The sequence below is a fragment of the Corvus moneduloides genome, chromosome 11, assembly GCF_009650955.1.
Source record: "Corvus moneduloides isolate bCorMon1 chromosome 11, bCorMon1.pri, whole genome shotgun sequence".
NCBI lineage: Eukaryota > Metazoa > Chordata > Aves > Passeriformes > Corvidae > Corvus > Corvus moneduloides.
Window position 1 is genome coordinate 4,911,704 of NC_045486.1, and position 12,736 is coordinate 4,924,439.

The 12,736-nt window shown below is 43.1% G+C and overlaps 1 protein-coding gene across 16 annotated transcripts in view; it reads left to right on the plus strand.

Annotated features, from left to right (window-relative positions):
- Positions 1 to 12,736, plus strand: part of FOXP1 (forkhead box P1) — a 383,544-nt gene that overhangs the window by 249,621 nt on the left and 121,187 nt on the right. Inside the window, exon 1 of one of the 16 annotated variants that reach the window (XM_032121331.1) lies at positions 8,503 to 8,594. The exons of the other annotated variants lie outside the window; for them this stretch is intronic. The gene's annotated coding sequence lies outside the window, so the exon portion shown is untranslated. Of the gene's footprint in view, positions 1 to 8,502; positions 8,595 to 12,736 lie in introns of those variants that run through there. 16 annotated transcript variants of the gene reach the window in all.

Consider the following 12,736-nt stretch of genomic DNA (forward strand, 5'->3'; position numbering starts at 1 on the left):
GCTTAGTTGAATGCTGAATGTTTGGTGCAAGTTTATGAGGGTTAAACATTAATAGCAGATGTTGTTAATGAATAGAAGGCTTGAGCCAGCTTCTGAGACCTTTGAGTTAGTACATGAATTTTCTGGTCGATGACAATACTTGTAACATGCCTAATTATGAAGTAGTGTTCTAATCAAGCCTTGAATAACTGAAGAATTTCCCCTCCTCTTTTGTGGTTATTTCAGTGGCGCACACACACACAGATTGCTTCAGTGCCTGTGCTTTTTCTTAGCGATTTTTCTTTTCTTAGAACATTCATTGAGGTTTTTCCCCAAGAAGCACACGTATTCACGCTGAGTGTCGGTGCAGGGGCGCACAGGCACAGAGGGTGACACGTGCACGGCACGTCCCCTCCACCCCGGCCCCACCAGCAGCTGAACTGGTGCCAGCCTCTGAAGTTGTTGTCCCAGTTTGTCACACTTCCAGGTGAAGTACGTGGAAGTTATTATAGGTAATAAATATCTCTTTTTTTTAAACTTATTGCAGAGGCAGTTTTTCCCCTGTTAATGAGGGTAATTTGACTTGGTTGAAGGATTGCAGTTCTTAAGAATTAATGCAGCAATCCAATTCAAAGATTTAAAGAGATCTAAGATTTTTCACAGGTCGTGTGCTAGTGAATGTGCTCCTATCACATAGCAGCTAATGGACTTGAACAACAGTCTGTCATTTACTGTTACCTCAGTGTATAGCAGCTTTGCCCTTGATAGCGAGTATACTTTCCCAGCAGTGCAGGTTATTTAGTAGTGCCGTGTATTTGTAACACTTTTAAGAGACAGTATCTGATTTCTAACAGCCCTAATTACTGGATAAAGTGAGGTTACCTTTCTGACTTTCTTAATTATGTGTTTGGATCCTAATCTGTGCGAGCCTAAAGTGGTTTAGGCTCTAATAGCTGACTCCTCATTTTTTTTTGGATTTATCTCTTTGTATACACATCTGTAAAATAATTTCTGTGTTGCATCTTCCCGGTATCAATGCTCAAAGGTTAATTCTATAAATATGGAAGTGTTAGGCACTAGTGTCCATAAGGTCCCCTTGCTTTTAGGGATCCGTTATTACCTTTTCACAGTGTTTTGTAATGACTTATTTGTAAATGCTGTTGGAAATGCTCTAATTTCTTGATCCTGTTATGTTCCTGGATATGAAAAATCCTATTGTAAGGTAATTAGAAGGATTCTCTTCTATTTAAATGTGTGTTCTCTAGACAGTGTCACTCTATACTCTGCACACAAGAACCTTTGTTCCTTAATTAGAAAAAGGACTAGAGCTCATTAATTGTGGGTACAAAGTGATGTCTGCTCAAATGGAGAAGCAATAATACAGTTTAAATAATGATTGATCCTACATTTTAAGTCTTACACTATTTCGTACTGATAGTGATAAATAAGCAACATATAATGCAGGTTGCGAAGCAATGTGTGAAGATTTTTATTGAAAAATCTCTTTTTGCAAGGATAAACCTGTGTCGGGCACAATAAATAAAGGAGGGATGGTACATACACGGCGTCTGCCATTTAGGAAAGTCAGCATTTGTCAACAGAGCACCGTAGCAATTGCTGAGATAGTGGAGTTCACTCCACCCCATACTTTAGAAAATGAAATAATTGTGAGAGCTGTGCAGTCAAAAGCAGTTTGGATCTTGGCCTTACAGAGCTATTATTGTGATGAAAAGAATATTTTAATTACTCCTCGCAAACAGGATGAGCTATAAATGTTTGAGTATTTTGCAGGGTGTTTTCTTTTGGAGACAAGTGTACTTTGTTCCCTGAATTTTACCATTTCCCTGTCATCCCCTTGGGAGGAGAAGGATGGGCTTGTGAAGTTCTAAGCAAGACCCTTCACCAGAAGGCTTTGGTTTATGTGGTGGCTACAGAAACAGGGTGGGCTGAGATGTGCAGCGAGATGTGCACCGCAGGGTGAGTTCCCAGCAATGGCCCTTCCCAAAAATCAGGAGCAGGTTGTGATGAGCTTGGCGGTTCTGCCGCCAAGGTGGGATGCCAGGATGGCGCCTGTGTGGGTTTGGAGTTTGGGTCTTGTCAGTTGAGGCTAGGCTGGGCTGGGCAGAGCAGATGGTTGGGGGTGATGCCCCTGGGGCTCCCCAGCCTGCAGCTCCATCTCCTCCACAAATCCAGCAGGGCCCATTCCTGTCCTTGCCCCACCTTGTATCAAAGACTTAAGAAAGGGAAAACCTGTCTAATTTTCTAACCCTAATGAAAACATGCATTAACATGGAAAACCCTTTCCCATATGAAGAACAGGAAAGTTGGAAGATGAGGCTTGATTTCCTGCTGTATTTCACAAATCAAAATGGTAAATGCTAGACCAGGGTATATATTACACTCAAAACGTATTGGCATGGAAAGAACCCCGTGAAATATGAGGTTTCTTGGTATCCTTCTCTGCTGTATTCCTCTTGGTGGGAAAGAAAAATAGTTTTTAAAAGATAAAAAACCTGTTCTTCAATTGACTATGCAAAAATCTTATTGCAGTATTTATTCCAAACCTGCACACATAATGTTCAGTCAAGGAGAAAACAGCAAAAAACAGTTGTTGATGGACTTAGGCGAGAACTGGATTAAATAAGCATTAGTCTACTGAAGCTGATTACAGGAATATGAAAATGCAGTATCTTAATGGTACATATTTTCATGTGGCAGCTCAGTTGCCTTTCATTTTGCAGCTAATATGTCTATTCTTATGAGTCATTTACTTCTTTAATTACCTTTTGCAGGCAAGGCACCATGGTATATTAATGTGAATGATTTTTACTGCCAGTTTATCATACAATGCCCCAGAAGTTGAAAGGCGTAATTGACTTGGAAGAGCAGCTCATGAAGGAAACAATATTTAGTTGACAGTTTTCCTTGTACTCTCTGTTGACGTTTATGAGTTTACACTATGCTAAAGGAGTAATAAACACAATTTTCTTTCAATAACAGGAAAGAGTCGCTTTTAAAATACATTTGTGGAAAACAGATTTGTTCATTTCTTGAATAATAAAAAATAATGTGTTTTCAGTGATGAGATGTATATAAGACTGTCAATTGAATTAAACCTCGGAAGGTGCATTTATAACCTGCCTTAGAGCGTTAAAAGATATTAGGGTGCATATGAATCAAATCAGTTCGATGGATATTTAAATTATACACAGATTTGGATAAATCATATTCAGATCTGCATGTTAGATTATTTGGTGGCCTTCTCTTGTCATGGAGGGCGAAAGTTTGAAGTGGGAATTTGAGGAATGGAGGCTCTATTTCTGTGGATGGAAGAACACTCATCAGAAAGCTCCTGATAAACCCCAATTGGAGGATTACTGCAGAAACTTTCTATAACTTTCCTAGAGCCAGAGGCTTGAGGAAGGTTTAAAATCAGCTTTGCAATCCGTCAAAGTCCATTTTCTCCTGGAATGCTACTTTTATTGAAATGACCTTGTCAAATCGCAAATTCTTTTTCCCAGGCATCCCCAGGACCGTGCGCAGGTATGATTAATCATCCCATCCCGCTTTAATTAATTTAAAGGCGCCCATGGCCGGGGCGGGAGGAGACGCCGGCTGGCGAGGACAGCGCTTCCCCGCTCGGCTTGCAGGGAGTTAAACTTTTCACAGTTTTCCCGATTGTTTGCAGTTCAGCCCTCTGCAACATAATGAAAGTTTTCGAGCCATCTGTTGTTAAGCTGGCGGTGAGCAAGGCCAGTATATCCAAACAAAGTGCTGGCCTGCTGTAAACTGAACCTGTCAGTTTAGCATAGCTGGGCTGACCTCCCCGGGCGCGGGGCAGCGGGTACCAGGCACTGGCTGCCTGCTCGGCTTCCAGGGGAACTTCTTGGGGGGACCGTGTTTACTTTTTCCACTTAGTGTTCCTCCCACAGGCTTGGACTAGTTTATACTAAATCTTTAAATTGACACTGTTCTATTTTTTTTTTTTTTTTCCTATTCTGAACTTTCTCCTTTTTTTCTTAATCTTTCAGGCCATACAGAAAAAATCTATTAAAACCCCACAGTGGCTGGAATTTGAGCTTTTAAGGAGGTTGTTGGGGGGTGGGGGGGTGGGGACAGGGGACAGCACAGGACAACAACTTTTGTGTTTCTATAACTCAGTGTGTGCATGTGTGCTGGCGAGATTCTCTCTCAAAAGAAAGAGGCATGTTCCCAAGTATCCCAGCTTGCTTTCCAGCTCCTATTGTTCCCTTTGTTCTGTATTATTTAAGATCAGTTACTCATTTGCTTCAGAGGATTGGGAATAACAGGCAAGGTAGAGCAGAGCAGCCAGTGTCTATTGTCTTCCTGGGAGCCACAGATGCATCCAGAGTGGCTGGAGCAGCCTCCCTCCTGCTTCTGTTTGCTTCTGTTCAAGGGGTTGGTAGCTCCAGCATAAAGTACTAGAGAATTTGAAACTTTTTGAGTGGAATTGCCACAATCAGACTTTATTTGCAGGGCTGCGTGGCAGGGAATTGCTTTCCTTACTCGTTCGTATCAAATACACGTTAGTTTGGCCTCATCTCCTCTGCCTCAGTGTGCTTGTGCTTTTTCCAGTCTTATGTCTCCAATTGCCTTTCCTTTTTCCTTCCTCCAAATATGTTATTTTATTTATTCTTTTATGTCTGGGATACAACATATGTCATTTGTCGGCTGGTATTCACTCAATACAAGTGGTTTTAACTGTTTTTTAGGCTTGGCAACAAAACTTGAAGTGCCTGCGCCAGGAAAGTGACTATTTGGTATTACCTGTTTTCAGTGTTTGTTTCTTGGACTAGACCTACAGTAAATACCTTTATGCTACCACTGCTGCCAAATTCAGTCTTTGCTTTTTACACTTGGTGCTGTACCTGCTCACTGGTCTTTGGCTGGTTTCAAGTGTGTTTTACTTACCTCATGATTCTTGGAAAGCAAACCTGATCGTCAGTGACCCCAAATGCTGCAGTTCTCAGTCAGGAGAGTTTTGCCTGCGGAAGAGCTGCTGAATTTATGCCGTGTGTGAAACCAAGCTGTGCCTTTGCAGAAGTGCATCGCAGCTAGTCTGTATCTTCACAGTGTGGTGATGTACTGGAATGTATTGGAAGCTCTGGAAAAAGCAGTAAAAGTACTTGGCCTTTCCAGAAGACCCCTCCAAGGGCTTGTGCCGGTGCCCACCAGAGGGTAGGAGTGCCCAGGGGAGAAGGGGGAAGGAGTATGACAGTGGTGAAAAACACTCAATTTTAAATTAAAATGACTGCACTTACGAGGAAACCCCATCCAGCTCTAATCTGTTTGTAAGGTGACTGACACATAAAGTGCTTTTTGTTTTAAGGTAGAGGGAAATGCATTCAGGATAGAGTTTCTGGTATTAATGTCAGGTGCAACGCAGTGCATGCTCACTCAAAAAGTCAAGCAGATAACCTTGGCATTTAGGGACATTGCCTTATATAAAATGAAATTGTATTTTGTTTTTAAAAAGGAGGACTACATTAAGAGGTCACCTATTAGCTGTGTTTTTGCTAGCTGTCTGAAACTCAGCTCTACTGTCTATTAAACTCAAACCACTATGTAAACATTCCTGTGTTGTTCCTGGTCTCTACAATGGCCAAGGGGATCAGGTTTCACCTGCCTGCACATCTTCAAGCAATTAAAGCAATTAGCTTGAAGCCATTTCACATTCAAGGTCTACTGTGACATTCAAGTCCAGAAGAAGTCTAGGGGAAAAGTAAAAAGAAGAGTATAAAAGGCTGCGGTGCAGCACAAGCACACAAATAACCTGTGAGGGGGATTTGGACTTTACAACAACTTCCAAATGTGGTCAGGAGGCTTCGCAGCAGGCAGGCAAAGTTGCTGCTGAGAAAAGGAAAAGATAAAAAAACCTCACCTAATGATCTTTAAATTATACCCAAGTTTTGTACTGGGAAAGGAGGGGGAGGAGAAATAAATAGCAACATGATTTGTAACGATATTTGTGTGGAATAATATGGCATTGGTCTTATTTACTGGTATTTCTCCTGGCATGGACATCATACTTTTCTTCTCATTTAGGTGGGGATTTATATTTGGTGTTTACATTGTAAAACTACACTCACTCTGGCTAATGTATCCCTTACAATGACATTCAGCTCAGAGTTTAGTGATTCCAGCAGTTAAGTCTTGAAAGCTGCTATTTTTTAAAAGGTTGGAGCAGATTAGTGGTGACCTTAAAAGATTAAACTAGTACAGTTTAAAGATAAATAATCAGCCTTTAGCACATTAGATAGCTACATAAGCATGACAGAAGGTGACTTTCTTACAACAGTTTCAGAATCCAGGCAGCATTTTTACATTTGAAACTTGACTAAGGCAGGGAACAGTGGTTTGCAGAAAGCAAGACATAAACTGATTGCACCACTTCAAATTGGTTAATACAGTTTTAAATCCACAGTTTTCCTGTTGGTTTTATTATTGCAAGGAGGCTAATTTTAAAAGCTATGCCTGCTGCAAGAGAAGATCTTGCTTTGCCATCCCGGAGGGTGTTCTTAATCAGAAATAACCGCAGGCTAAATTATAATGTGGAATCCTGCTGCCCTTTAACCTAACACTGCTGCTCGTTCAGTGTTTGTTAACAAACAGCTCTAAGTACAAAATTGTTTGAGAATTACTTTTTCATTATATTTGCTGACTTCAATTAGAATAAGAAGCTTATTTGGGGAAGAAAAATTAAAAATGTATGGGTTTCTAGAGAAAGTTTCAGCAACTGTTTCCCGGCAAGTGTCGCCTTCGGAACATAGCTGTGGACTCTGTGGCACACATAATTTAATTTAAATAAAATTACCTTCTGAACTAATATTTCTCCACTGGTGGCAGAGGCAGAGCTCAGGAGCATCCCAAGATTCAGTCCTTTGAAAGATGAGCAGGCTAAAATGGTGGCAGGGGCTCAGGCCAGGGCCCCTTTTGCACCTTGCTGGGGGATGCAGTTGCTAACAAAGAGGCACCAACTCCCCATCCCTGTGGTGTTGGGGAGGGCTGGGCTATAGATGCGAGTGGCACAGTGTCCTATTTTTATTTCACTTTGAATAACATGTAATTGAAACGTACACTCGGCAAATTAATTGGTGAGTTGAAGGTAAGAACTGCTGAGTTAGTAGAGACAGCACCAGCCCTGTTCTTTTTTCCCCCTTAAGTTTACATGCTGGAGCGGAAACGCCGCGGTGCTCAGAAAGGAGGTGATGCCTCTGTAAAGCAGATCTTTCCAATTTTATTTTTTTTCTAGCTTAGTCTTCTGTTTCTATGATCTGCCTTTTGAACTGTTTTTGTGGCTGATCAGTTCCACCTAATATGTCTCTTGATTTCTGCTATTGTAATACTCAGACGACATGCTGTTCTCTTCATTTTTATAAGCTTTAGATGCTCCTGCCTGTCATACTCTGGCGGTTTATCTTCAGCGTCTGGATTTGCTTTCAGACTTGCATGTCTATCAAGCTGCTGTTGCTTTGAATGTGAGATCAAAAGAAGATGAATTCCAGTAAAAAATTTCCTTGTATGAAGAAAAGATTGGGGGCCTATGTAAACATCCCACTGACAGCTCCCAATGAGTTATTTTAGCAGAGCATTAGCACCCAGAATGACAGACAGTCCAAGACTACATGCTAAATAACAAATCAGTCCCTTCAGTGGCAGCAGCACGTTGCCACAACAGCAATAGATTTTCTAAAGGAATCCTGTTCCTCTTTTTTATTGAATATGGCTGTTCGACTGCTCATCTCTTCACGAGCTGCCTTCGAGTGCCAGCCCCAGTTTACTTTTTCTTGACAATATCTGTGTCATGTCACCAATATGACAGCAGACAGGGCTTTGATAATTGGGTGGGGAGACGGTTAGTTAGTCATCTCCAGTTAAATAGGTAGTTTGTTTTAGGGAGGGGAAGGAGACAACGAAGGAGGGGTGGCATCTGCTGGAATGCTGAAGTTACGCTTTCGGAGATGCTGGATGCAAGTCCCTGCGCCCGAGACAAGTTGTATTTTTTGGGCGGTTGTTTATATTTCAGTTCACGCAGTTAGAGAAAACAGCTCTGCAGCCCGGCCAGCCTCCCGAGCCGGTTTCCAGAGCAAGTCACAGCACTGTCGAGGGGTAGGAACGTCAAGCTTGGCTGGACTTCCGTGCAAATCCGAATTTGCCTAGATACAGAAGCGAGGTGTGCTTCTCGCTGCTGTTTGGTCTAGTTGGGGACATAATTAGTTCTGCCTGTTTCTGCTCACAGATGGGGGAGGTTTAATAGTGCAGAATCGCTAGATTTTTGTTCCTGGTGTAGTGCTAAACCCAACTTTGAGATTACCTGTGAGCTCCGGCTGATCTCACCACTTCGCAAGGGAAGAATTAGGGAAGGAATGCTTTGCGGTTTCTTTGTCATTTAGTAAAAGCAGAGGTTGCTACTGTGGAGGCAGAGCCCGGTGGCTGCCGCGAAGGGCAGTGCTCCAGCGTCTCCCTCCAGCCTGTGCTCCGGCTGCACGGCACTTCCTGTTTATTCAAACATCTTTTTACCATTCTTCAGCCCCCGCTTCACAGAAACAGCCAGAAACATCTCCAGCGCGAAGACGGAAATCTAAAGGCAGACAGTAAGAGCTCACTCTGTTAAACTCTTCATTTTCTCTGCGAGCGCTCAGAGGAAAGGAGCGTGCAGGCAGGGCTGAACTTTTAATGCGCTGCCTTGCGCAGGCAGCTTGGAGCACAGGAGAGGGGAATTGCTTTGGTTTGAAGCAAAAGCAGCTAGTTCAGGTTGTTTACTGCGGTGTTGACAAGGGTGGGGTTTTTGGCATGGCTTTGGAGAACCAAAGGAGGACCGAGTCCTTTTTTGGGGTGCTCGTCACCTTGCGATGTCCCTCTGGCACGGGAGCAGCCGTCCCTGCTGCTCGCCGGGTGTTGCAGCTTCTCCCTGCACAAGTGCCAAAAATACCTAAACAACAAACCCCCCCAAGAAAGGGAAACGTGGCTGCTGCTCTGGGCAGCAGAAGTGGCACAAACCCACCAAGTCGCTTTTTTGTTTTCCACAAATTGTTTGCATCGTGGTTCTGGCACCGCATGCGAACCAGCCTCGCTAATATTTGTACCAATTTCATGCTAATAAAAATCAGGCTGCTGAGACAAGCATGGCTATTATCTCATTCATATGACTATTGTTTAGACCTGTGATACTACAAAAGGAAAGGGAAAACGTGCTCACGCCGGGTAATGGTTGTTAACTTCTCTCGTGAGGGATTTTCTCTGCAGTTTTTCAGTATTAATGATTGTTGTATGAATGGTCTTCAGGGGTTGTTGGAAGATAGTGTAGATCCTCTGGGTAATCCATGTCACAACACAGATGCTGGATTTTTCCCCCTCTGTTCAAGTGACTTAAAAAAATGCTTGATATTTCTCAGTGGTTCTCCCCCCTGCAAAAGTTCACTGAAATAGCAGGTAACTTTTTTTTTTTTGGCAAGAATTCGTGGTGCTTGTGTAGTGTGAAACATAAGAGAAAATGGAAAATATGCTGCCTGCCCTATGGAGAAAACCCATCCTCCTTGAGGCTTTTCCTGCTGCTCCAAGATTCAAATAGTCTTTAAAATTTTAAACCTTAAACCCCCATCTTCCTAGAAAAGAGAGCAAGAGAGAGAGAAATCAAGCTGTGTATTCAGCCAAACCGCAAGTACAACAAACATATTTTGAAAATATATTGCTAGTCTGGCTTTTTAATGTTCAGAAGTTGTTCTACTTCGCAGAAAAAAAATGGTGTTTGCAACTGCCTTAAGGACAATTTGTTTAACAGTAGGAGTAATTGCATGGGGAAAATGGAAAGAGTGACTGAAGTTATTTACTCAGATGTTAGTGTAGGTGTGGGGCAGAAAACTCTCTGTGGGAACAGTGGGCTGCTTTTCTTGGTATCTTAGTCTATTTGATGACCATCAAATTTCCCAGCTCACTGGTTTTGTTTTTTCTGGATGGCATGTTTGATTATTTATCAGAAGGGAAAGGGAGTAGCTGAAGCAAATAAACATGTGACCAAGCTGTGTTTTGTTTTCCACTCAGAAGGCCATGCCCTTTAACAGATATACAGAAAATAATAAACGTATTGTTTTATGGTAAAAGGAAATTATGTGGATCATTTTCTTCAGCAAGGCCATTAACCCCTTGTGTTCAGTGGTCTCCGCCTTCTGACAGCTTGTTGGGCTTGCAGCTGGGAATTAAAGGCACTTAAACCCCCCCCTCTTGCCTGGAACGTTTCCATGGATTACTGCTTCGGCCCTTTGGATTTGCTGGATTTATTGCGTAGTCACACAGCCCTGGTCATCCCCCTGGACCTACTTGGGGTGTGACTGACTCAACGAGAGGTGCTTTGATTTTTCAGAAGGGTGCTGATTTCCAAAGAAAACCTTGGCGAGAGATGCTGGGATCTTCCAGCCTCCAGTGCCGGTGTCTGTGCAGCGCAAGGGGTTGCAGCTGTGTTTGGTCCGTTACAGACGGTGTCAATTTATGGGATTCTCTTTTAAATGCCAGGTGTCTAGCATGTAGTGTGTAGTGTTTCCTTTATAATACCAGCTTTGGACGATGTTCATTATCTTCCCTGAAAAAAAAAAAAACAAAACCAAAACAACACCCTATAAACTAAATCACTGTCAGGAAGTAAAATACAGGTTTGCCTCATCTCCGGGAAGCATGTTGCATGCTTTAGCTGCTTTTATGGGATTAAAAGAAACAAGTTAAGACTGTCATGCACATGAAAGGAAACTGAGATGTGGTTTGCTTCACATTGTGCAGGTAGGTATAAATTTAATAGACTGACTTGCTTTCAGAATCTCTCTTTGTCTCCCCAAGTCGCATGTCAGTTCCAGCGCGTTGATGAGCTCTGCGGTCCATAATAGCGCCTGACTGCCGCTGCCCCGTAGGTGCCGGATCGGCAGGAGGGTCCTCCTCCTCCTCCTCAGGGATGTGGCTTTCCTCTGAGGAATGGCTTCACATCGAGAAAGGGAAAATTTGCCTGACATCTTGAAGTTGCGTTCGAGCTTGTCCATTCCTGATGGGTCTGGGCAGGAGGAGGTGGATGCTTCGCCTTCTGGCTCCAGGGGGTCAGCACTACCTGGAGAGCCCAAGTGGATGGCAGGGGCTGGAGCTGGGGGTTTAGGTTTGAGGGAGAAAAAATGGCAGTCGAAATAGCAGGGAGAGGAAGGGCTGGCAAAATAAGGACCTGAAACTTAAATGTGATATGAAGAAGAAAGAGGAAATGAGCAGCTTGGGGCCAGGTGACATGGACAGGGGCTGGGCTGATGCACGTGGCTGGCCCCCCTTTCCCAGAAGCTCCCTGAGGGTTGAGGAGGCAAAGGGTGGGCTGAGGAATGGGCTTTGGGATCAGAGGTGCAGGACTGAGGTACGTGGAAAGACAGAGGAGCAGGAGCAATTACATCCTGTTGGACCTCTCCAGCCCTGGCTGAAGTCCTTGGGCAGAAGCCAGTGAAGGACCTGTCCATGCGGGAAAGTGTCCTCCCAGCCTCCAGCAATTGAAGGTTGGTTCGTGCCCTGAAGCATAAACATTTGTACCTTGATTTCTATTTCTGTCTTTCCGAAGGTAAATGCTGTAAATGCTCTCATGACTATCACTGCAAGTGTCTAATCCTTTCTTTGCATCCTCCCCATGCTCTTGGCCCTGGTGATTATCTTGTGACAGTAAGTTCCAGAGAGTAATTATGAGTTGTGTATTAAGAAGGGGAAAAAAAAAATCATTTTATCTGCTTTAATTTTTTTGGGTGATTGTTGCTTCCTGACTTCATTCAGTGTCCCCTTTTTCTTGCATTATGAGAAATGGCAAAAGTACCAGATGTACCCTCTCAGGCCAAGTCACAATTTGTGTACTTGTTATCATCTCCCCTCTTACTCATCTCTTGCTAAGCTAAACACTCCCACCCTTATCAATCTTGCCTAGTATCTGCTGAGGCCTCTAATCATTTTTGTCTCCTCCATCTGAACCTCGCCTATTTTTGCTTTACCAGGATCTGTTAAAATTAAGGTTTTTACAAGCTGTTCTAAATTAGATTGTGCCATAGAAGTGCAGAGATGTGATTTGCAGCCTTAGTTTTCGTGGTTTGGGCTGTCCCAATGTTTTGCTTCCTTCATTCACCCAACAGCAGCGAGTATCTGATGGAGCGTGGCGAGATGTCCACTGTCAGGGGCCGTATTTCATGGGCCTCTGAGTACAAGTTTGTCATGCAGTGTTTTGGAAAACAAGCTTAAAATATGTTCCCTGTTTTGTTGACCACACAGGGAAGCGCGCAAGCAGCTGTATGCAATATACTATTTATGTCGTAGCAACAAAAAGGCCCTCTTCCTTCTCCCCCCGCACCTTATCCCTCTTCTCTTCTCTATTAAAAAATATGAGAACTTCCCGTGCTTTTGACATCCAAGAAAAACGCGGCTCAGCAGTGAATACTCCTCCAAATATTCAAAGGTCTGGTTCACTTTTGGATAAACACAGTAGTTCAGAATCTGATCTCGAGCCTACAGAAACGAGCTGAAAATCCCATAAGATTTTTTTCATCACTCAGGCACAGTTCAGTTCTGGTTCAGTTTGAACGGGGAGCCAAGATTTGTATCCTTTCTCGTTTTACCAGGATGTGTTGGCCCATCCCTCCTTTCTTGCTGGTACAGACCTCTACATGCTGTGAGTCTTGGCATGCCAAAATAAAGAGAACCATTTTTAATGTTTGGGATCTTTTTGCCAGATACTTTATAA